Raw genomic sequence first — 25,311 nt, 5'->3', positions numbered from 1 at the left:
GATAAGGTGTGCCACAGCTCCTCTTTGTTTTCCAGGATATTTTGCATGAGCCTGATGGTCTGTTCCAGCTTTTTTCTTACAGACCTTTTCCAAATGCTAAATTACTTTTGTTGGTCTCCATGATATCCCATTAAATGCTGCAATGTCTTTTTTGAGACGAGGAAGAGGGCACCAAAGGGATGTGTGCTCTAAATCTAACATCCTACTCAAACAGGAAAACTGGGGTGGGTATTTCCTTATCAGATATATTTGCTTAACACTCTTAGCACCGTCTCTTGAGTTGTTACAGTTTATGCAGAAGGCAGGGGAGCAACTCAGAGTTTCCACCATGCCGTGTGGTATTTTATATTTACATGACCTAGACTGAGCTCAACACTGTGTCCTCAGCACTGATTCAATACCAGCACATCCCATAGGCACCATCTGTGTTAAAGAAGTGTTCACACAAGCTTGGAAATACAAGGAGAGCAAGAATGAGATTTAAAGTATGAGGGATTTATGAGGCAGACATAAACAAAACACATGTTTGACACGTGGATCATGAATCCCTTTTTCTGCCTCATTTCAAGATCTGCTGGATTGTCCCTGTATAGCTAATGCTGTCTCACCAAATATTATTAAACCTTTTATTATTAAAATTTAGATACAACCCCAGCTGAAGTCCTGTCATAACACAGTATTTACACCCTGCCCTGTGCATCCTTGAAGTGTCACACAAATAGCAATTTTACTGGGCAGCATTGAAACACACTTCAGTGGGACAGTGCAATAGTTATCTCCTACCTGTCCCTGGTTAACTTGTACCTATGTGTGGACCTCTGTGTTGTTGCTGACAATGTAGGATTCCATGAGAATCATGTCACTAAAGTAATTTCTTATACAGGGCATGATAGTACTATAGTCCTGGTTTCCTAGAAGGGCGTTGAATTGTAACTCTACAATATAAAACAGCTTGCATTTTGCCATAAAGAATGCTTATGGCTAGGAACAGGCCAGCTGGTGTTAGGACAGGCTGTGCTGTGGGACTGACTTAAATGTCCATTACCATTACTGTCCCACCTCAGAAAAACAATACACTTGACCTACAGCTTCAGTCTTCGGGCCAAAATATCAAGGCAACTGCTTTGAGATTTATGTGCATGAAAGGTAAAAAAAAAAAAGTAAAGGAGAGGTGGTCCTCCAATTACAGGAAAAGACATTAGGAAATATTAAAGATGATTGTCTATAAATTAAGAACCATAAATTAGCATGCACTGTGTTCATTCACTTGCAGAGGAAGGACTATAGTTGTTAACAGACCATGCCCTTGAGACACAGCTGAAAAGGTCAAAACCAATCTTTTCCCTGCTGTTGTCACCACTACACCACTTCACAAGTCTTGTCCCTTATTGTGCCTGGGCCTGAAGGGCCTTTCTTTCCAAGTGCTCTTGGCAGTGCTGACACTCCACTGTGCAATGCAGTCACACTTCACTGCAGATCAGCCAGACTGTGTTACCACAGGCTCCAAAGCCTTCCATGAGTTACCTGCTCCTTGCTTCCAGCCCTGAGCCAGGGCCACAGCTGAGTGACAGAGCACTTCCACTTCAGCCTCCTCGCCTGCCAAAGGCCTCTCACCTCCCTCCCCTTCACACTAGCTGCCTTGGGGAGAGCAGAAACTGTTGTCATCTTATCACAGGTGTTCCATACTGTTGTCTCCTTATCACAAAAGTTTCATATCTTCTTGGTATTTCTTGTGGTCATCTCCTCAGAACACTAACTCCAGTTCCCATCTCATCCAGCCACGTCTCTCTTTTATAGCACTCTTCTTCTCATTGCTCACAGCTGTGGCCTGTTAAAGTCAGGCCTGTTCCTAACCCTTGGTGATTGGCCCAGCTGCAACTCCTTAGGGGTGAGATTACTTTCTACACTATCTTTGTTTTCTTATCTTCTATCCCACTACAAGAAACTGCCTGTGCTCTCCTGCCACAAGGCCTGGATATTTCCTGGCAAAGTGACAACCCAAAAAGCAGGTAGGAACCAGTAATCCCACTTCCACCAAAGAATGGGAAGTATATTTGAAGGATCTGGGGCATCTAAGAAGAGGTCCAGCAGCTTTGGCAGTGCTGTGTTCTGGCAGCCAGGAGAGGGTTTGCAGGGATGCCCAGCTGAGGAGGGAGCTGGGCTCTGCTGTAGCTCAGTCATTTCCTTATGGGCACTCGGGCTGTGTATTCCTGGGTGGGCCTTTCCTGGCACATCCCCCTCTTGGTGCTCTCATTTTTAACTGCCCACTGCAATCCCCCGAGAACTTTGCCTTCCTGCAGGCTGCTTCTGCTTCAGGAAATGCCTTTCTCCAAAAGCCATTACTTTGCAAAATCACACAGATATAATGCCATGTGTTCCTCGGCCCAGCTGATTTGGTCACAGGTTGTAGGCCACGCTCTGGGATGGGGAGTGTGTGGTAGGGAGCAGAGTGGGAACTGCAGCGCAGATCTTCCAAGTTGAATAAAAGCTTCTTGTGGACCTTGCAAAGCATCTGACTAAACGCCAGCACAATTTTAAATTAACCCTTTGAGAGGAACATCCTGGTCCATGAAAAACCACGGCAAATCAAAATAATGGAAATAATTTTAAAATTATCTCCTTTTAACAAATAGTATCTTGCTCATATATAAGTACAGAGGACCTGGTCTAATTCCCACTACAGCTTGATGCTGAGTTGTGCCTTTATTGGGTGACTCTGTCCTTGTTTCTATGAAAGTCAGTGACACTTCCTGTAACCACTAGTGATTTAGGCACTGAACTGCCTCTGAATATGGACCCTGAGAACCTCAAAGCTGTTGAAAGGTAAATGAGGCTTTGTGAAGCAGGAGTCATTATTCTGATGGCATGTGCTCAGTTGGTAATCTGACCCACTGCTGGATCTGTGTTAGCAGTGTACCCTGAAATGCTACCTGTGATCTCTGCAGGAGAGAGAATACTACAGATGGGGCTTTGCAGAATGCATGTGAAACTCAGACCTTTTACACTGTGTTCCTCCTGCATTATATATGCCAGAAAAAGCCCTGAGAATGCAAAGCAATGCTGGGTGATCCCATTGAACCTGTCCCAACATGGATGCTGGGGTCTGTTGAGAGTGGAATCATGATATCGTGAAATATCTCTTGGTGCAACAAGAGCTTCTCATTCTTTGTCTGAATCTGTCCATGCAGGAAGGGGTAGGATGGATCTACCCGGGCCAGAGCTTTGCCTCCAGCTGGAATCTACCACCATGTCCTGAGAAACCTGGTCTCAACCCCCATTCAACCACCACAGCCCATGGCAGGAGTCACCAGTCCCCGCGGGCCTCTGGTGTGGGCATTCCCAGTGGAGAGGAGAGGGAAAGTGATGGCCCATGCCATGCACACAGGTGTGAATGAAGGGAAGAAGCCTGTGCCACACAGCAAACATGGCAACCCCAAGTGCCCATCAGCAACAGGACATTTATGCTCAGTCAGGGAGGGACACCCAGGCTTGCATACTGGCAAGGCTGGAGAAAGAGGAATGTAGAAAGAAGTTCAGTCATACTGAAAAGCATGATTTTGGTAGGGTAATTCTCAGATCAGCAGCTCTCCAAACCTCACCCTTTCCCTTGGACCTGGGCACAGGAATGACCAGGAGGATAATGGCCAAGAGACTGGTTTATGATTTCACATGCTTGAGCAGCTTTCAATTTCCAAGCCCTTTACTCAGTAATCTGTCTTAGAATCTTCTAAGGAAATCTTTATCTCAGTTTCGCTACAATTTGTCATATTTGGGAATGAAGATGAGCCACAAAAATCAAATGAGACATGAGTAGACTGTTTTCACAAAGAAGAAGGCCACTTGTATCTAGGGGATACAACCTACAACCTTCCAGCCCAGGAAGATTTACACTCCCCAAAACCCGTGTTCAGGAGGGTTCCAATAGAACAGCCCCCAGTGGCAAAGGAGGGGACAGGGCAACACCTGATTGCTGGTCTTGGAGCAGGTCGTTCCCTCAGCAGAAGTAGCCAAATATCCCTGTGAAACAAAGAGCAGGCAGCTCTTGAGGCCAGGGATGAGCTTTGAGCAGTTGGATTTGTTATCAAATTCCCCAAGTCATTTGTTTCAAAGAGATCTTTGGCACTGAAGTGGCTGAGTGGGTCTGAAAGTTTTCCTTGTGGCTCAGTCTCGGGCCCTTGCAGAGAACTTATTCTTACTTAAAAGTCATAAGGCACAAGATTAATTTCCTGCAAGCAGTCTGAACTTTGAAGGAGAGGCATTTAAGCAAGTGAAAAATGAAATAGCAGGGGAAAAAACACCCTGTAAAATAAAAGCAATGATAAATAAATAACAGGAAAGCATACACCCCACTTCAAATTTCATAGGCTACGCCCAGCCATGAATTATTGATCAAAACCATCCATTTGCTGCAAAGGGGAGTAGCAGTGAAATATTAATAACAGTGCATGAGCTAATCTTAGGTTTTACTTGGTGAGAGAGTGGACAAGAAGAGGCTGGAGAAGCCTGGCCCCTGTCAGCTCCCAGGTTTGGATGCAGTGGGAGAAGGGCACACCTCCAAGGCTCCCCCAGGAAAGCTGCAAGTCCCACATTTCCAGCAGAAACTGGCAGTGACTCTTCCAGCTGATAAACCCATTCCCAGATGGAGATGGGTCTAGAAGTGTCATTCATGGAGGCTGTTGCAACAATACTCTCTATCCTGTTTTGGTACTCCTACAAAGAAAGAAAACCAGTGCCTTGATTAGATCCTAACACAGTTCAATGTGTTTTCTAGTCTTCCTGGGTTTTTTTCAGGAAATAATTTGACTTTGTGATGGAAAGAAATACATAAAATGTGATTTTTTGGTGGGTCAGCTGGCCAGAGGCTTACAGGAGTAAAAAAGCATGAGAAACAGATAGGACAAAAAAAAAAAACTTTATTTTTAATTAAACTTGTTATACCAGTTATTTTTGCAAAACTGTCAGGAAGCAAAGTAATGATTTTTGACAATCTGATTTGGCAGAAGCTGACTCATGGTTAACCAACCTTCTCATGTACTTTCAGCCTCAATCTCACTCAGTTTTTGGTGAGTGAACCACCGTCAGCTTTGACACAGCAGCAGGATGGGCTTTCCCAGGGCCCCTGCCCTGCACAGGGTGGCTGTCACAGCCACGACAAAGCTGCTCTGCTGCAAACTCAGGCACTGCCAGCCCACTGCCAGAATTTCAAGTACCTGTCTTCTGCTGCAAACCATGGCAGGAGAAAAAAACCCCACTATTATAAATTACACTGCTCTCCTGAACAGCAGGCAGCTTTTTGCCAAGAAAACAATAATTCAATTTCCTTTGGATCCAGATGAAAATTTGCACAAAATTCCTGTAGGACTGAACAAAATGTCATATGCACATGGGTTCACTTGCATATGTGTCTCCTTGAACACTCTATCATTATGTTCTGACTTTATAGGATTTTAAATGTTAGAAATTTTACATCCTAGTCTGTCTGCTCTGTGTTTACCTTAGTTTTCTTCTTTTTCTTCTCAGCTTTTTTAAAAGCTATATTCTTGCATATCTTCCTCTTTTTTTTGGCATGTTTCCCTTCATTATCTCATTTTTCCTTTGCACATTTTCTCTTTTTTTTTCCCTGTTTTTCCATCTATCTCTGGTCATTTCCTCACTCCTACCCTGGCATTTTCTGCTTGCTTGGTGTCAAGCTTTAAAGCAAGCATTCCTCATAAAATTTGTAATTGATCAGAATCTCCATTTCTTGTTCGCAGCCTCTCACATGCAAGCCTGGCACCCAAGTTTTGCCCTGGAACTGCTGCCCAGAAACACTTACAAGCAGTTATTAGTTCCCTGTCAGGAGGGGAAGTTTTGCATAACACAGAAAGAACTTGCTGGGTTTCTACAGCACATCCAAAAAAAAAAATATTTCCCCCTGCACTGCCAAACTGAAGGGGTTTTGTTTCCAGCCTTGCCATGGTTGTGTTTGCAGAGCCAGTCCTGCTTCTGGAGCTGCATCAGAGGCACCTGCCATCCTCCTGCAGGTGAAGGGTGAAAGCCAGCACTGAGTTATCCATGCCCTGTGCTGGGTGTCAGCCTTTTGTTCAGAAGGAACGTGCCGTGCATCTACTGAAGCTGCAGGATGACAAAAAAAGATTGCATTTTTTGGAAAAAAAAAAAAAAAAGAAAGAAAAAAAAAAAGAGGGTTTTCTCTAGTGGAGGCATCATATGGAAATCACAGGAGGGATCTGTCTACAACTATCTGAAAGGAGGCTGTAGCCAGGCTGGGGTCTCTTCTCCCAAGTAACAAGTGACAGGACAAGACTAAGTGGCCTCTGGTTTATTTTGTTATTAGTAAAAATTTCTTCTCTAGGCAGGAACAGGCCACCTAAAGGAAGTGGCTGAATCTCCATCCCTGGAGATATTTAAAAGATGCATAGTTGTGGCACTCAGGGACATGGTTTAACTGTGGACTTGACAGTGCTTGGTTTACCACTGAACTTAATCTTACCTTAAGAATCTTTTCCAATCTGTGATTCTATTATTCTGTGATCTGAGGTCAGGCTTTTCACAAAGGCCCTGAATCCAATAAACTCTTACCTGTTGCATGTCTATTTTTGTAAAGGAATGCAAACAAATCTAGTCCTCATAATGTTTTTACTTAGTGATTAACTAGACTGAGTCAGAGCTCCTATTTGGGATTAATCTCTTCCATGACACATATAGATAAAAAAAAAAAAAAAAGGAAAAGGCTTTGGAAGGGGAAAATGCGGCCTCCTCTAGCAATGAGAAACACTGATTATAGCTGGCACCAAAAAAACACAGTTATGAGTCCTTTATATTCTTAGTATCAGCATTGATTACCTCAAGTAAGCAAAAAGAAGCTTTTCCTTGATTTTTTGGTTTGTTCTTTTAAAATTCATCTTACCGATCAAACACCTTCCTCTCCTACTGGTCAGCATTGATACTTCTTGGAAGATCCACTGAGATAAGGCTGGAAGAGATGTGAATACAAAATCCCTGCAAGGCAACTGAAGGGTATCCACCCAAAGGCATGCTCCTATTCTCTAAGTGTCTCTCTAGAGCAGCAGCCAGGCTTTGACAGTAATGGTGGCCAAGACACACCTGAGCAAAAATTTGAGGCAGCCTGAAGAAGTTTTAGAAAACAATATATTTAGCACCTGACTAAGAATATAGTCAGGAAGATCCTTGATACTGGGATAGTTGTTAAGTTAGAAATTCTACAGAAGTCACATGTTACAAAAGAGAAGACCAGGCTTGAATTTTGCTCACTGCAGAAGTGAAAGATTTTTGAGGGAGCACAGAGAGATGGGAGATCCACCACTCGAAACCAAGTACCACAGTGAGGTGTCAGACACGTGTCAGGTGCATGAGTTTGATCCCAGAGATGCTGCTTGTGCTGCTCCCTGTGGGGATCATCCAGGAGCTGCCTGGGCAGAGCATCCAGAGCAAATCCACAAACAAGCAGAGGAGTTCCTTATTTCTGCATCCTTGCTTAGCTGCTCCATTTTCTGTGCTGCTCTGGACAATGCAACTGGAAGCTAATGAGGCAAAGACATCAGGTGTGTTTTCAAATGTCAGAAGACTAAAGGACTGTTGTTGAAAAAGAGAACAAAACTTTAGCTGAAGCATTATCTAAAAGACAAACTTGAAACAAGCATTAAAAAAAAAAATTGCTCTTTTGACAAAGTGTTCAAGAGGCACGAGGGAAACTGAAATGTTAAGCAATTCAGTAGCAAACAAAACCTCCACAGCTGATCTTTTTTTTTTTTTTATGGTGTGTGTGTGTGGTGCCAGAAACTTAGAAACCAAGGCCTTCCAGGAGAAAAGCCTGGTGCTATCCAAGCGACACACACAGTGGTCACTTTCCCCCTCTTTGCTGTCACAAAGCATGGAAAAAACCCCAAACTGTTCCAGACAGCTGCCCCAAAAATCCCCTGTATAAACAACTCAAGAAGCAAGGCACAAGGAGCAAGTGTTTGGCCCAATCCATCTCTGCATCCCACTAAATAAATGCCCAGACCATGGCATCTCTGCAGGCCACCACCAAGCCATCAGTGAAGTCCACTGTCCCAGGCACTCACTGACCAGAAGGGAACAGGTGCACACAACCCATCTCCTAAACCAAAACCCCAAAAGGGCCCGTGTCACTGCCCCCACTTGGCTTTGCTGCCCAGTTTCCATTCCTCATTGTACAGCTGAGCGAGTGAGCAGTATGGCTCTGGAGATGAGCTCAGGCAGATCTGTTTAGCCCCTTCCTGGATATTTATCTTTATTGCCTCATGCAATGAATGGCAAACTCCATCAACTCTGAGCTCAGCTGTTCCCAAACAGCAGAGATTCAGACTCCTGGACACATTGAAGATGAAGGAAATCTCTGCAGATGATACCACTGGCCAATGTGACCTGTAAGTGGACAACTGGCCTGTTTGGCAACTGAGGCATGGCCACCATCCCTGCCCCTGGCCAGGCAGCTGGAGCTGTGCCAAGGACAGGACACGGGCATGCGGGGAGCCTGGGGCTGGGATTGCCCCAGTCCCATTCTGCTGGCTACATTCCCACTGAAGCACCTGGCAAGCCCTGCCATGGGAAATATGCACAGACTGGCTGAGGAGTCCACCCCAAAACCTGGGACCAGGCACAGGAAGCCACACTGCTGCTTGAGGGTGAAAATGGCCTCAGCCATGGTGAAGTGCTGGCCATTCTCCCTGGCACATCAAGCATGGAGGAATGTGTAATGCAGCTGAGAATTTTTTTCCAGAATGCTCCTGGGTGCTCACTTTTGCCTTCACATCTTTCTGTCTTCTCTTTTCCTATAGCAGATTTTTACAAAAGATCCTGGAGACTCCAGGCACTGTGGTTCCAGGAACTGAAGAAAGACAGAGAAGAAAGATAGATTTCCCAAAGGTCTTGCACTCTGCCAGATGACAGACAGAAGCAGGTAAGAGAAACCAGACATAACAGACAGACAGAAGAATGGTTGGCTCTGCCATCATTCAGAGAGTTGCAAAGCGTGGGAGAAAAGGAAGGAGCATCCTTACTTTTTATTTCAGTCCACTTTGCTAGCCAGGGCTAAAGGTCAGACACACAGGAGGGGTGAATTGAGATAAAAGAGTAGCACAAATCATCAAATAGCTCAAGGGAAAGAGGGTTCAGTGTCAAGAGTGGCAAGAGCAGTCTGCTTGATGGTTAAACTGGCTTTTTCTTGTTTAATGCTCCTTCAGGCATTTCTGTGTCCTTGGCCACCTGGTGAGTTATGAGCTTCACGTGAGCAGCAATGAGTTTCTGACAGGACAGGAACTCTAAATCCTTTTCTAAGATTACTCTGGAAAGTATCTAAGGTTTAGGTTTAACTAGGTGTGTTCTTCAGCTCTTCACAGCATTACATATTACATGACTGAGTAGCTGTGCCATGAAACATCCATTTTAGCTGTCAGAAGCACTGGACAGAAACACCGAACTATAGCAGAGCCACCAAAAATCTCACACTGAAGAAGATCCCTCCAATATGCCTGGTTCCTTTCTCTCCTGTGCATGTGAGCTGTTCCTGCAGTTGCAACAGGAAGAGGAAGAAAAACTAGGGTCTGCCTCTGATAGCTTGCAACAATCCCCACACACCCATCTCTTCCTGACTCCTTCACAGAGAAGTGAGACCCACCACACTCCTGCATTACATTGACCCTGTAATGCATCCCCAGGTGCCCGGGGCACACTCTGGCTTGCAAATCCCACTTAAACAAGAGGGTTTGCAGGTGCCTTTGCAAAGACGAGATTTAGGTTTTGTTTACATTTCCACAGTAGTCTCAGCTGTATGTTGCAAGCTCTGTTTCCTCCATTGCTGAGGAGCTGTTGTTTTTGATTGTAAAAGTAAGTGTACTTCCATATCCCAGTGGGATTCCAGCACTGTGGGCATTCTCTGCTTAAAGCCCAGGGATGCCTTTGCCAAGTTAATTTCTGGATACAGCACTGTGGGAACAGCAGGCACGAGAACCATGATGCTACAGCTGCCCTATGCCCAAGGGTGTGTTCCTCCAGTGAGTGCAAGAGATGGAGACTCATGAATGAGAAAGAAATTATTGTCCATTTACTGAGATCCCCTGCAGCAGCTGCTCTGCAGCCTTGCATCAAAACTTCATTATCAACTTCTCTGGGTCTGGATTGAAGGCACTTGAGATGGTAGTTCATGTTTGGACTCAGGTGTTTATTATTTCTTATCAGTAAAACAGTCTCACAACCATGAGTTAGGCAGCTTTTCATAAGAAGGCACAAAATGGCTAACAATCTCTTGTTACAAAGTCCTTTAAGACTAAACTACCCAATTAAGAACTGACACCTATTTTCCCTTTTAACCCAATAAGTGATCCCAAAGAGCCCACAGTGCAGACTTTTCTGCCCAATTACAAAATGCCACCCAAACCCATGAAGAAGGAGGAAGAAGCATGAAGAAGAAACCCAGGGTGACCCCCCTGTGCCCTCCATCTTGCTTCCATCCACAACACACTAAAAATCCCAAAACCTAAATTTCTCACCAAATGGTACACCTACACTACTCTCTACAATCACACTTTTGTGGATTCTAGTCTATCTTGAAGTCTAGGAAACTTTCTCTATGAATGAGGGTTAAAGTCAGCGCTCCCCTGGGGGTCAGGGCACCCCAGAGCAGACAGAGAAATATTCCCTGTGCCCTGGGTTCCCACACTTCATGGCCTCCCTTCCCAGCACACAGAATGTGCCTACACTCTCAAACCCCAGCTTTTACCAAAGGACATATTTTCAGCAGGTCTTCCTACCAGCCCTTGCAAAATAAGTCAGCATTTAAGGAAAGGTGCATGTGCTTGTGGTTTGCATCAAAAGAAGCACCAAGGGAGGTGACACTCTCCTTCTACTCCACTGTTATGAGACCCCTACCTGCTGCTGCTTCAGCTCTGGAGCTGGGACCCCTACATTAGGACATGAACCTGCAGGGACAAATCCAGAGGAGGGCCACACAGAAGATGAGAGGGCTGGAGCACCTCTCCCATGAAGACAGGCTGAAAGAATTGGGATTGTTCAGCCTGGAGAAGAGAAAGTTCCAGGGAGACTTTCTAGCAGCCTCCCAGCACTTAAAGGGGCTTACAAGACAGCTGGGGAAGAAATTTTCACAAGGGCATGCTTTAAGATGAAAGAGGATGGGTTTAGAGTAGATCTTAGGAAGAGATTATTTACTGTGAGGGTGGTGTGGCACTGGCACAAGGTGCCCAGAGAAGCTGTGGATGCCCCATTCCTGGAAGTTTTCAAGGCCAGGTTGGATTGGGCTTTGAGCAATGTGGTGTGTGGAAGGTGTCACTGCCCATGGCAGGGAGGTAGGAACTCGATGATGTTTAAATGTTTGTTCCAACCCAAACTATTCCATAATTCTGTCTAAAATTTCTGGGACAATGCCACTGCATAGATTCTCTCTATACAAGTGAGCCTACACATCCCACCACAACAAAGTCTCTGAGGAAGGATAAGAGGATAAATACAAGGCAGATACATGGTGGTCAGCTACCAGGATTTCTGGTTACCATTGGCTGCAAAGGCCCATTTAAATATGTGCATGTAGACAAAGAAGGCACAGTAGTGCAGAAATTCTGAGATTCTGAGAAAAATCTGAGTTTGCTTTAAGAAGCTAGCTCAACTGTTGCTAACTTATCTATTCCACTTTTTCCATTAAAAAAAAATTTAAAAAAAGGAGACATATTTCTAAAATATTTGTCCAAAAGAGACCTTTCACTGTTTGAAATAGAGGCCTAACTCTAAGTATTGGTTGTTGTTCCTCTTCTGACCTTCTGCCTGTCTATCTTGGGCACGTAATTCTGAAAGGGGATGTTGACAAAGTCTGGACACTGGGATTTAAGTACGAACTGCATACCCAGGCAAATACTTGGGCACTCACAACTTTGCAGCAAGCAAGGGTTATCTGACAACCAGTGTAAAATGACAGCCTTCATCTAAGGGCTGCTTTTGAATTTGCTTGAAAAGTTGATTGCTCATCTAAGTGTGTAGCATTCACACAAAATTACTGGGGCTCATTGGCATATCACAATATTGAGACTGCACTGCCTTTTTAACTGAATGAATACCCAAAATGAAAAGAAGGAAGAAGGATGCTATTTGTTTTTAAAAGTGTGATTCATATTAACACATATTTTGATTCCTTCTGATAGTAGAAACCAGAAGTAAAAAGTGTCATCTGTCCTGTAACTTACAGGAGACTGAAGGTAGGTCTAAGGGATCTCTGGTAAGGATATTTTCTCTCTCTAATTAACTGTAAATCTCTTCCTCATTTTCTGGGAAGTATCTCTCCTTTGGTATCTCTTTTATGACCTAGCAATCTCTCTGAGGCAAACAGGCAATGTAAGAACTGTGTTTGCAATATAAGAATAAAGAAACTGATAACTGCCTCATTGTGTAAAGCACTTCCATTATCAAGAAGCAAACTGTGCAAAATAGTATTTTTCTCTTGCGGGAATTTTTAAATTATTTGTCCCAAATGCCCTGTGCATACTGACACCTCAGTACTACCCAAAGCCCAGGCTTCCTACCAACACACATATTCTAAGACAATTTCTTTTTAAAAATAAAAGCTTTTTAAAGGCTGATGATGGTTATGAGACACATTCTTTCACGAGCGTGGGAGACCTTCAGTGGGCATCACCGTCTCCTCATCAGGAAGGGAGCAGCATGGTGATTCTTTTTCTGCCTCATTTCCCCCTGGCATCATCTGTCCGTGCAGGTCCATGTTATTACTGCAACACTCCTAGGCAGCAGATGCCCCCAGGATTATCAACTGATGGCACTTCAGGTATCCCCCCTATCCCCACAGGTACAGGGGAGCCTGTTCCCTCAGTCAGAGATGGCTTCTTTGGAGGGACAACCCCACCAGACACCTGGACAGGGCATTTGGCTTTGGGTACCTGCTGAGTGGGACACTTTCCTCTGATTCTTGCTTTTTTTGGCAAGAGGAGCCAGGAGCTTTTCTGCCTAACCTCACAGCAGAGCACTCAGTGAGGACTCCTGATGAGCTATTAGGGGAAACTAGTTCTTTTGTTTTCTTTTAAGAATACATAAACTACTTCATTTTAATTCTTAGGGTAAAAAAAATGAACTGATGCTGCTGCTCATTGCATGTCCCTGCTCACACTTCCTGTGTTAATCACAGTTCTGACTTTGCTCATTAGAGCCAAGCTGACCTAGTCACTAACACGCAAAAGACCTCACTGTGACTGCAAAATGCAACCCAGGCTATTTCCACTTATGCTGTGCTCCTTTGCTGTTTTCTCTAACCCTGGCTGAACTGAGATTCTAGGATGCCTGGATGTCTTAAACCAGGTAATCTGAAACCTAAGTTCTCCTTTGAAACCTCTGACCTGGATAAAGGTGAAGAAATGGAAGAGTGAACTCATGACACCCACCGAACAAAAAGACAGCAAACATATGGGGAGGGCAAGGAGAGAAAAAAATCATCAAATCATCCCTTTACAAAATGTCATGCAAACAAGGACTGTATAGAAAACAACAGGGCAAAAATGCTAGAAGAGTTTGCTGATGCTTAATACAGATGCTTCTGAATATAAAAGTTGGGTAAAAGATGTTTAGTTTATTGAGAGATTTCGACTTATGACATAAATTGTTTAGTTTTTTGTAAATGCAAAGAAGAATTTGTCTGTGATATACATTGAAATCTCGTCTTTGGAGTTCTTCAAATTACCAAAAGAAAAATTACATTGACAACTTCCTAAAGTCAATCATTCAGGATCTTTTCTTTATAAAAATCAGAGAATGTTCTCATGTTTCTTCACAAAATCATGAAACACAGAAGTTGCTCATAAGATACTATTTTAAGGTATGTTTTCAGTGATTCAACATGAAACTTCTGCTTAAGAGCAGACACTGGGTTTTGTTTCCTTGCTACCTAAAACAGTGACCATATAAAACTATTAAAACAAAACAAAAAAAAGGCAAAGGCAGTAACTGGCTTCTTTTTCAGTTTTTTTCCTGCTCAATTCCTCTTTTACCCAGAACACTGGCTCCCTTTTACTACTACACACAAGAAAATGAAACTTTTTGGGGTTTTTTTATCGGCCCTGCGAGGGATAGGCAATTCAATCCCAACAAGGCAAGGAGCATTTGTAAAAAGTTAACAGAATTGCTTTCATTTCAAGGTTAGGCAACATAACAGCATGGTGACAGGAACTATAATGAGGAAAGAAATTCCACTATTATAAAAAATATGGCTATTTCTGTCTAGAGGAACAAACACATTTTGTAAAGTACTCAGGTCTTGGAAACAAATATTTTTACCACTGATTTTATAGTGCTTTATCTTTGGGAAAATCAATTCCAGAATGACAGTGACCTCCTTTTCCAAAAGCTTTTGGACTTGCTGATTAAAATGTGACGTAAATGTTAAATGTGCTGCCACATAATTCTCCCCAAATATTTTGACACTTGAGTTTTAACCATACTTTTCCATCTTGTGGTACAGTTTAAATATGCTGAGAAGAAAAGACTGTGTATATGTAGGTGGGATGGAAACTTTGGAGTTCATCTACCCAAACCTCATACGCAGTGAGTCACATTAAAATTCAATGCTACGAGGAAGGAAACTTTTCGGATGTAAATGCATGCTTACTTAGCTCATTCCTATGAGTGTTCCCAGTTAAAATGGTCCACTTTCTGCAGGAAAGGGCTTGCAAGAGCAAAATGGGATGTGTTGACCTTCTTCTGAGACTTTCTTTAAAGAAAAAGCCCTGCAAACCACCTCAGTGGCTTCCTGAAACAGCAGTAGTCAAGGGCACACAGTCACAATCTAATAAAGGACCACTAGTGCTAAAATGTCACAACAGGAAAGGAAGAGTAAATATTGAAGGTTCAATAATGAAAACCAACAAAGAGACATCAATTTTAAACCAGGCAAATACGTTAAATATTGATTCAGAGTAAAACCCTAGGGGGAAAAAAAAGTATAAGGATGTTCACAATAGAAACTGATTAAATATGACTAAAGCAGAATAAAATACAAAATGGGGTTTATTTAAAATGCTGATTAAGTGGGCTGCTTTCTTCCCATAAGAACTAAATAGACTAGAGGTGTTCTTGTAAGTGAGAAGGAAATGAATGCACTGCAAATACTCAGTCACAGGTTGCAAGGTAAGGGAGAAAGGAAAAGAGGAAGGCTGCAGATGTGTACATTCCACTCAGGCTTCCAGGTCTGCATGCAGTGGGACCAGCATCAGGGCTCCTGGCTGGGTCAGGGGCTCTGCCTACAGCAGCACAGGGAGAGCCTGATAAAAGCAAAATGCTGAGAGAAAAGAAGAATGTTTTCTTTGCAGAGTCCACAATCAATTTAGAAATCCATCCTTTGAGTCCAACTTGTAATGCTGTTACCTATTTGTGAATCTTCCAGTCAAGTGCTCCCTACGTTGCCAGTGCTAAAGGTCAGCAGGAAGACCAGAAGCATGGTCCTAGCTTCTGGGGGAAATTCATTCCATTTTGGTAACCCACACTGTTACAATTGGTACTGATTTCATCCATGCCCTCAAAACTGAAATGTGGATTCTCTAATAACGAGGAAGAGACTACCATTTCAGATGAATTATTGTATTTTCCTGAGAAAAACCTGCTGTTTATCAAATAAATAAATAAATAAATAAATAAATAAATAAATAAATAAATCTGATTATTTAGCAGCAGTACAGGTTACACATGTACCTGTGAAGAAACAAAATACATTTTGCTCTGAGCTTCTCCTTTTGGTCTCCAAGCATGTGCTCCCACAAAACCCTGTCCATGTTCCCTGTCACTGCTTCTTTCTCTGAATTTGAATGGATGATCAGAGGGCAAGTGTTTTCTGAGGACTTATTTTTATCAAGGGCTACCTGAAGTGTGCATTGCACATGGGAAAATTCAGGAATTGCGGGTCCGTCGTGGAGATGGGGATGGGCTGTGAGGGAGAAAGCATTAATGGCCAGGAAACCCTGCATGCCACAGTAGTGTGGTGAAGGAAGTCTCATCTGAGTTTCCTCTTGTTGTCTAACTCAGGAATAATGTGTACAGCAAACTCTCTTGCTGGACTGCTACTATTGCTGATCTTCTCATTCCCATTTACTACATCTCACCAATTGTTACAGGAACACTTTGGAAGCAGCTGATGGCAGCAGCAGCATCCCACCAGTCAGGCAAGAGAGAGCTCCAGTGGAGATCAATGGCAGAGAATGCTGGGGGCCAGGCCACAGATCCTCCCATGTGTCCTGTCACACCAGACTCCTGCTGAGATGGCAGTGCCATCATCCACCTGCTGTCATGGCCCCTGCCATCGCTGTGGGAAGGCTCTGCAAGAGAAAGTGGAAAAGGGCTCCTTTCCCACCACAGAAAACTCACACAAGCCTTTGAGTGAGATGGTGGTTTAAGCACAGCTCTTGTAATTGTCTTTTATGCTGAAACAAAAAAAGTCAGGTTTTGATCCTGCAGACACAAAGGCCACCTTATTCCTCTCATCTGAAAGGAGAAATAAAACAATCCCACAGTAGCCTGGAAATGTTTGGCTAGAAATCCATATAAGAGCAAAATTTCATCCTCCTTGTAAAATACAGGACGCAAAAGTTCCTCAGGGAGGGAAGCCTAAGTCATTCTCCTGTATTCAATTCTACATTTACCTGCAAAGGAAGTCTGCAACCCAGTATTTCACTGTCAGTGGCAGGAACACATGTGAAATGTTTCATTAGGAGAATTCTGGCACCCTTTGGGTGTCCTCCTGGCCTTCCTGAGGCTGCTATTTTCAGTGCATGTACCTACATCTGACCAGCACACTCAGAAGTGTGCCTGGGCTCCCAGGTTTGGATGCTCACCCCAAGGCAGACATGAATGCCCCTATTGCTCCTCACAGACAGGGGTGTCAGGGTGGGGACACGTGAGGTGCACCCCAGCCCCAAGCACCACACAGGGGAGGGCAGCTCCACGGTGCAGACACAAGCATTGCAACTCCTGCCCAAAAGGGCTCACAGCCCAGCAGGGGAGAGCCCCGGTTCCACATGGCACACAGATAATGGGCTGGATTTGTTTGTGGTGACATTTTCCTTTCCACCTCGTACCGCTAAGCACAAAAGCCAATGATGAAATAAATCACTCGGGCACTGTATTGATCCTGGAATGACAATTACATAAAGAAAAATGTAAATGCTTTGGTGTATTAAATAATTCCTCTCTGCTACCTATTATGCATGTTGCAGCCGTGCCTTTAATTTCATTTACGCAGCTTCTTTGGAGGAAAGACATCCAAATTTTCCCCTCAGCCTATTCCACTCACTTTATGCAGTGGAAAACGTGCAAAGGAAGGAGAGAAGCAGAGGAAAGAGGGAAATTGATTGCTGCCAGCCTGGTAGGGAAACGCTAACCTTGCAGGCAGGAGCCAAACAGCAGAGTCATCTGCAACATGCAAACCAGCTTCTTCATCTCCATAGCAAGGCACAGCAAGTGCCCTTCAGAAATTTTTAAAACTATTACAGCTATAAAGGAGTTGTCTTTAGTGGGACCCTGTGGACACAAGTGAATTAAAAAAATAATTACTAAAATTAAATGTATGAGCCAAGCATTCTTTGAGAGAGAAAACTGTAGTGGGTGGTCAGTGTTCACAGAATACGGACGCAGACTACCCAGCAGTCCCTAAGAGAATATTTTCAGTTATCAGAGGTGCTAAAACTGCCTCCACTTCAGCATCCCACCCTCATCCCTGCCCTCTCCTGTCTCTCTCTTTGCCCTATCCCGCATGTGTCACTCATTCTCAAAAGACTTTGTACCCAGCTAAAATTTCTATCAAAAGGGACTTGCCTGAATCAGGACTGCGGTGCCGGGCCTATTTCCCAAAGTAATTATATAGCTGAGATGAATTTGAAAAGGTTTGGCTCAGCTCGACCTGGTTCCCACGAAGCAGCACCAGCTTTACACCTGCTGCCCGCACCCTCCCCGCAGCCGGCAGGACCATCCCGGGACTCCCGCACCGCTCCCCGCAGCAGACAGGGTTATCTCGGCATCCCGCACCGCTCCCCGCAGCCGCCAGGGTCATCCCGGGACTCCTGAACCGCTCCCCGCAGCAGACAGGGTTATCCCGGGATGCCCGCACCGCTCCCCGCAGCAAACAGGGTTATCTCGGCATCCCGCACCGCTCCCCGCAGCAGACAGGGTTATCCCGGGAATTCCGCACCGCTCCCCGCAGGGTTATCCCGGGATGCCCGCACCGCCCCCCGGTTCCCACCGCGCTCCCCGAGAGAGCGGTGACTGCTCCCGGAGGAGCCCGCGTCATAGCAACTTTAATTTTAATCTTTTCTTCGTGGGGACATAAAAATAATAATAATAGCAGCAATAATAACGATAAAAATAATAACAACAAGGACCACCATCACCACCTGCTCCATGCAGAACCACGATTACAGGGGATAGTTACCAGCGAGGAGCGGCGCAGCAACAGGCGATGCCGGGCCGGGGGCCGGGCGCGCTCCCGCAGCCGCAGCCCCTCCGCCCGCTCCCGCCGGCGCCGCCGCCCGTGCCCCGCCCAGGCCCCCGGACACGCCCCGGACACGCCCCGGACACGCCCCGGACACGCCCCGGACACGCCCCGGCACTGGAGCGTCCCCAGGGGCAGCCTGGTATGCGATACTGGCCGTCAGTGCGCTGCTCGGTGAAATGCGCTGCCAAGGGTACCTCTGTAGGGGTTCTGCTCCAAGCTGGTGCACAGAGCAGGTGCTTTCTCCTCATCCGTGTTAGCCCGGGTTTGGTACTGCGCAGCAGAAAGTTCCTGGTGCTTGTGCATGGTTAGAGTAGGATACAGCTGTATCCAGGTTCCTCTTGATGCACATGTTTGCTGGGAATTGGTTTTTCCCTTTTTTCAGACCCTGACTTTGCTGTTTTCCCAGAGTAAGGAGCAAACTGGCAGGGTCCATGCCAGACACATCCTTCCTTTGCTCCTGCATCCTTCACCACTCTATTTCCCCAGTAGCAGTTTTCTGTTCTCATGCCTGCAGCAGTTGAGTTCTGGTGGCTCAGCTGCCTGGCGCCTTGAACTGCACTGCACGTACAGCAGCAAATACAGACATGCTTGTGTGGCACCACGGCACTGGGTTCAACTCCTGTATGGGACCCTTCCAACTCAGAATATTATGCGATTTTGATTTTTACCTAAAATCTCACTAAATATAATTGTCAGTTTCATCTCATGAGAAAATCATGTTCCCTCTCCCTCTGATGTGCTTTTATCCTTTCCGTCTCTACTAGCTTGAACACCTCTACTTTTCTTCTCTGCCAGAAGCATTAGGGTTTCTTCTCTACATTGTATTTCCTCCACTCTCCCCACTTAGCCTCCTGTTTTCTTGTCATCAACCTCTGTAACTTCAGATTTCCTCTTGTGTTTTCACCTCCTTCCCCGTCTCTGAGCTGTGCTGTGTACATTCACTCCAGGAATTCTTCCACTCCACTTCCATCCTAAGCCCTCAATTCTTTTCCAGTCTGTTCTTCCTCCTGGAATTTTGCAGGCAGTGCTCCTCAGGGCATTGATAATTTCTCACCATCCTTGATCTGTCAGCCAGTTTCCACAGAGGTTACCTATAAATGAGAGAAAACAAGTTCATTTATCCTTAGATGTGTGCCCTAGTCAGGTGTGCACTCTATGTTTTGGCTTTTATCAGGGTTGGAAGGAGGCCCAGAGGTTGCCCAGGAGGTTGTGGGGTCTCCATCCTTGCTTACAGATCTGAGTAATCTGCTCAGAGCTGATAGTTCAGCCCTGCTGTGAGCAGGAGCTTGGACTAGAGAGCTCCTGAGGTACCTTCCCAGCTGAATTACTCCCTGTGCCATAACCATGTGGCAGGTGCCAGGAATGCTACCCTAAAGAGGAAAAGACTGGAATGCTAAGCTCTATCAGGTACAAACAAAATTATAGAGTGTTTTGTTCCTGATCCTCAAATTCAACTTCTTTGGGTCTCTAAGACGTCTTGCATTGGGAAAATTGGTAGAAGAGACAAAACCCAATTCGTTTGGGTTTTGTCTTTTAATATTATATATTAAAAGACAAATATTATCTATATTTTAATATTATATATATTTTAATAATATATATTCTTCCTCTTGTGCCTCCTGTCTATTGGAAGGGTACTGTCCCCAACCTCTGGTTAACATCAGGAACCATTTTTGTGTCATTGTGCCTCATCTTGTTGCAATGTTTGTCCATTTATTCAAACTCAGCAGGGCTATAATTGAACTCCAGGCTTCCTTTTTAAACTTCCCCCGTTTCTTCCCTTCCCCAGCTCCTTGTTTAAGTGCCATCCAAGCCCAATAGCTAAATGTCAGGTCTGAACCTGTTATTCGCTCCGGGACTATCTTTTTTTCTTTCCATCACAGTATTTGTTTTTCTTTCCACCACAGTTTTATATAATGCTGCATTTGATTTAAAATAATGTTGTCCACGTGCAAAATTGTACTGAAGTCTCAAGTTTATCTATTTTCAAATCAAATTACTGGGGGGGAAAATTGCCTAGAGGTGTCCTTGCTTCTAGGTGTATGTGAGAGTTTTCTTAATCTTTCTAAATCTTTCTGTAAGCCATTGGCTTCCTGATGGCACTCTCAGTTTCTCTTCAAAGTCACCTTCATCAGTGCTCTCTCTTCTGTGTTTTCCTTCTGATTTCCAGTTCTTTAGGACTGAGTCTTTATACTGTATGATTTCTAAGATGTTTTCAGCCCCACAGGAAAGAAAAAAATATATAACCAACACATTCTGCAATTTAGGATATAGATAATCTTGAAAATTACAGTGACTCAGAGATTTGCTAAAATTGGCTACTAATAAGAGAATTTCTGAAACCAAATCAGAGATTCTTTGATTGAAATTAGTGTCATTATATGCATTCATAAACTAATAGGAAACTAGAAAGAAGCAGATTTGGCCTTTTCCCAGGGTTAATAGTTGCTCTTATAAAATCTGTTTATCCAGCAGAAAACTGTTTCTGGGAGCTTTTGCAATGTCTGTCATGGGGCATTTCTCTATTTTACTGTTCCTCCTTTGGCTCAGAGATTAAAAACTCTGATTGCATCCTCACCTTTTGTGACAGAGGTCATAGAACTATAGAATTGTAAATCATAGAATTATAGAATGTCCTGAGTTGGAAGGGACACACATGGATCATCAAAGTCCAACTCATGGCCCTGCACAGGATCACCCTAAGTGCTGAATTACATTGTTTAATGCAAGCATTTGGAGTTAATAGAACAGGTTTGGGTTTGGGGTTTTTTTTAATTAGTGTCACTGATTTATTTCCTGAAACACTAATGACAACTAGAAAACCTGTTAAATCTATCACTAAGAGAACAAATGCCCTTTTACTTCTCTCATCTTTTATCACCTGCTTTATCTTAGCAGACGTTCATAGCTCAGCACCTTAAACTAGAGGTGATTGTTTCTTTTGTTTTGTGTTGTGAGATTTGTTCTGGTTTTTGAAATATATTCATTTATCTGTCAGGAACAAAGGCCAAGCAGGAAATGGCTGAGCAGCCAAAGCTGCTCCACAGATCCATAGCCTCCTAAGCTGCTGTCTAAATTGTCTGCACCAAGGGAGAAGGTTGACCAAGGTAAACTGCACAGACAGTTTCTGTAGCTCGTAGTTACAAATGCCGTGTGTCTCTAAAATTAACACAGAGGAAGATAGATTGGCAATTCAGCTCCTAGTGCAAAGCAGTGTGAAGGAGAGTGCAGTATGACCCATATGACCTGCAGCTCTTTGGGAGGCTCCTCATGTAAACTGGGGAAGAGCCCTCTTGGCAGGTCCTGGGAGTTGAGCCTTCCACCTATCAGATTTGAATGCTACCCACTGGATAATAGAGGCATTCTCCTTAGCTCATCAGAAAATATGAGACATAGCAGGAAAAACTGCTGGTGTCAAGAAAAATAAAACTGGATCACATGGAGTCGGACCATAGGGGAAGTGAGATACAGCTTGGATTCAGAAAAAATGGAAAAAATGACATTTTGGAGGATGGGCATGCTCGTCTCAGAATATGCAATCCTGTGAAAAGAAGTATCTTGACTTATATTATTTTACAGGGATCAGGGATTTCTAATTAAAACAAAGAACTTTCTGTGCAGTATGCTTTAGAAATAACCAGTCATTTTGTGTGCTGCTTATATATGTGAATGAAAAGCTCTTTCCAGTTTCTATAAAGTAGCTATTGATTAAATATTTAAGGAACAACCTTTAAAAATAAATGTGAAAAACAATAACATGATCTCTAATTATAACATTTTTAACCTAAGTAATATATGAATGAGATGGAAACTAGGCACCACTCCTGAAAACAGATCTGTGGAGAAGAACCCTGGCATCTGTGCAGGTTCACTGACTTCTGTCAACAACTTCAGGCCCCAGGAGCTGCTGTAAAAAAATAGAATGCAGAAATTTTACAGTGTTTTTTTTACAGATTAGCTCAGTAGAATAAGTTGTAGCATGGAAAAACAATGATGTCCCTATGACTGAGATAAAGAGACCAAATCAAGTTTAGGTTTTTTTCCGTCCAGCTTCTGTAATCTGGTAAAACTCCTCAATCTTCACATAGTCTATGAAGCAGGCAAAGAGAAAGAAAATACATCGAAAGGGTTTTTTTGATGTCTGAGAGAAATGGTAAGCAATTTGAATATTCATTTTGTTAGAATACTGTCATACTGTACTGATCCTCATTATGTAATATTAAATTAAAAGGAGTGACAGTTATATATTAAAAGTAATACCTTTCTAACAGTATGAAAAACAGTAAAGAAAACTCAGTTAAAGAAGTAAGGATGAAAAGTCAGATAATATAATATCCCTTAATATTATTAATCCCTGATTAATATTATTTTGAAAGTCTGGTAAAATCTGTTTAGGTGCAATACAGTTCCAGTCTGAAGCTGCCCAAACAGATGTAAATATTACTGGCTCACTACCAGAGCTGTGATTCAATGATTTAAGCCAATTAAAAAATTATAGAAAAATCTTTTATCAGGAATCAAAGTTCTGCTGTGCTGGCTCTCATTCTAGTAGTACATATTACTGATGAATGCTATTTAGAGATTGTGTATTTATATAGTAAACATGACAGGAATCTAAGAGCTGGCAGTAAAGTTTGTTCAAGGATCATTTCTCCAAATGGAACTATCACACTTGAAAGATATTTATACAGCAGCATGCCCATTGATCAGCAGGCAACTCTTCAGTAGTGGTACTTCCATCATCTTGGTGGATGGAATTGTTTTGTGCTTCACCAAGTGTGAGACTGAGACTGAAGAGCAGAAGCCCTGGGCTGGAAAAAAGACAATATTTTGTGTTGTCACTATCTTTTCCCTCACAGAGGAGTGTAGAAAGTGGGGCTGTAACAAAATGAGGTTGTTGGTTATAAAGGCAGCAGAAATATCATGGAAGGTGGACTGTGCCCACCTGAGAGCTGGAAGCCATCAGACACTGAGGCTGAGGGCAGGAAAGTCAGGGAGATAAGCCAATGGTCCCAGCTTTCTTTGAGAGCTAAACTGTGGCAGAGATGTGTAAAGACTTCTCCCTCAGCAGGTTCCAAGAAATGAGCATCCCTCATTAAGGAAACAGAGCATCAACACTGTGGAGCTAAAGAGACTGAGTGAAGGATAATTTACTAAGTATTTCTTTGTTAATAAAAATGTTCACAATTAAATGGCTGCTGTCTGCAGTGCTGTTCAGAAACCAGGGAGTAGCTCAGGACCCAATGGTCCTCTAAAATGAGGCCTTTGGAGATAGCCCTGGTGGCAAAGCCCTGAGCCCAGTTCCAGTGAGAGGTGAATGAAATGAACTTTTGATTTAGTGTTTTCATTTGGCATCCATGGCACAGTTTTGGTTGTGAGGGGGGGGATAAAGAGGTGTCTTCCATGAGAAGCTGCCAGAAGCTTCTCCCGTTGCTTCTGACAGATGCAATGCCAACCAGCTCCAGGACGGACCCAGTGCTGGCCAAGGCCAAGCCCTTCAGTGATTGTGGTAGCTCCTGACCACAGTCCCCATTCCCTGTCCTCCTGCACCACTAAGGGGAAGAAGGTAGAAAAATCAGGAGTGAAGTTAAGCCCAGGAAGAAGGGAGGGATGGGGAGAAGATGCTTTAAGATTTTGAGATTTTTCTTATTACTCTGCCCTGGTTCAGTTGGTAATAAGTTCAGTTCATTTCCCCAAGTCAAATTTTCCCAGTGATGGTAGCTGGTGAGCCATGTCTCCCTGTCCTTACCTTGACCCACAAACCTTTTGTTATATTTTCTCCCCCTGCCCAGCTGAGGGGAATGACAGACTGGCTTTGGTGGGTACCTGGCATCCAGCCAGGGTCAACCCCCCAGTGGTGTGGGACACCAGGGCTCAGTGCCAACTGTTGCATTGAGAATATAGAAGTTTAGCAGAAAATGAAGCCTCTTGCACTCCAGCTGGTCCCCAGAGATCAGAGGGGCTGGGTTTAATTTCTGATTATAGCCAATTTAATTTCTGATTATGGCCTCGTCAAATTCAGTAAGAACTTGTACAATCCAGGTTCAAAACCAGTGCAGTTTATTGGAGCAACAGGAAAGCAGGTTCAGAATTGTCAGTGATAAATGCACTAACCACAGAATATTAGTGGATGTTGCTACCCAAGGCACAGTAACAGATCTATCAGTGACATATATATATAATTCCTGTATAATATATCCACTCCAATGTAGTGGAAGGTGCAAAGCTCACCTAAGCATCCCTTCAGGGGCAGGGGAGAGACACAGTCTTGACCAATCTGAAGCAGGCAGAGGTTTTTGCCCCTGCTCCCCATTTTTTTTTCCTTTTCTTTCTGGTCCTGGAACTCCTCTTGCCTGTACTATAACTTTTGGCCCTTCCCAATTAGGTGGAAGAATCGCATATTATAGGTGGGGTTTATGGTGACTGTGGTCTCAAATATATGGTCACTTTTCTCTTCATTTGCATTCTTAAGGGAGCAGAAGTTTGTATGCAAATAGAGCTTTATGAGGATGTTTGTTACTTCCTGCCAGAATTTGTAGTTGCCACCAGAGGCAGAAAGAACACTTTGATGATCCTCTGCCTGCTGAGGCAGCTGTAGAGGCTGTGTGATCTCAGTCAGAGGTCGCTCCAGGCAGGCATTGTTTCATTGTCAGCCCTTGCTTGAGCCAGGCTCTAGGTAAGCAAGAGGCTCAGCTCAAGTTTGTCCCAATCATCCTCATCAGTTCTTCATAGACTTAAGTCATGTCTGACTATTTAAGGCATCATCCACCTCATGACCACAAACA

The 25,311-nt window shown here is 43.8% G+C and overlaps 1 protein-coding gene across 1 annotated transcript in view; it reads right to left on the bottom strand.

Annotated features, from left to right (window-relative positions):
* Positions 1-18,484, bottom strand: part of LCP1 (lymphocyte cytosolic protein 1) — a 50,217-nt gene extending 31,733 nt beyond the window's left edge. Inside the window, exon 1 of the mRNA XM_063149319.1 lies at positions 18,464-18,484. The gene's annotated coding sequence lies outside the window, so the exon portion shown is untranslated. The remainder of the gene's footprint in view (positions 1-18,463) is intronic.
* Positions 18,485-25,311: the final 6,827 nt, after the last annotated feature.

Source organism: Melospiza melodia, chromosome 2 (assembly GCF_035770615.1).
Source record: "Melospiza melodia melodia isolate bMelMel2 chromosome 2, bMelMel2.pri, whole genome shotgun sequence".
Classification (NCBI taxonomy): domain Eukaryota; kingdom Metazoa; phylum Chordata; class Aves; order Passeriformes; family Passerellidae; genus Melospiza; species Melospiza melodia.
This window is presented reverse-complemented; position numbering and strand designations above follow the sequence as displayed.